This window comes from Phalaenopsis equestris, unplaced genomic scaffold (genome assembly GCF_001263595.1).
Source record: "Phalaenopsis equestris unplaced genomic scaffold, ASM126359v1 Scaffold000180, whole genome shotgun sequence".
Classification (NCBI taxonomy): domain Eukaryota; kingdom Viridiplantae; phylum Streptophyta; class Magnoliopsida; order Asparagales; family Orchidaceae; genus Phalaenopsis; species Phalaenopsis equestris.
In genome coordinates this window covers 1,507,719-1,508,050 of record NW_018164622.1, presented here as the reverse complement: position 1 = coordinate 1,508,050, position 332 = coordinate 1,507,719, and the positions used below count along the sequence as shown (strand labels likewise).

Here is a 332-nt window from a genome sequence, read left to right as displayed (position 1 = left end):
AACATTTATCAATGAATGTTAAAGCTATTTGGCTAGATGAAGACCCAAAAAAAATGAATTAAGTCAAAGCCTATGCAAATACAAGTGAAGTTCCTAAAACAAAAAAAGATAATAAGTATGAAAGCACAAATAAAGACATTCATATAATTGCGCAAGAAATTAAATGAAACATGTGTTAGTTACTGTATTTTTACTAATACGTATTATTTTTATATCACTCTTCTGCATATTTCATGTAATTAAAACATGTTTGTTTTGTACTATTATCACTCATATTAATCATGAATGAATATGCATATTAATTTTTTCTGTCTACAGCAACAACAACAACA

General features: G+C 25.6%; 1 protein-coding gene across 2 annotated transcripts in view; it reads left to right on the top strand.

The window, feature by feature from the left end:
* The window catches only part of LOC110022267 (ubiquitin carboxyl-terminal hydrolase 15), a 26,065-nt gene that overhangs the window by 4,179 nt on the left and 21,554 nt on the right, over window positions 1-332 (top strand). The gene's annotated exons all lie outside the window — the stretch shown is intronic.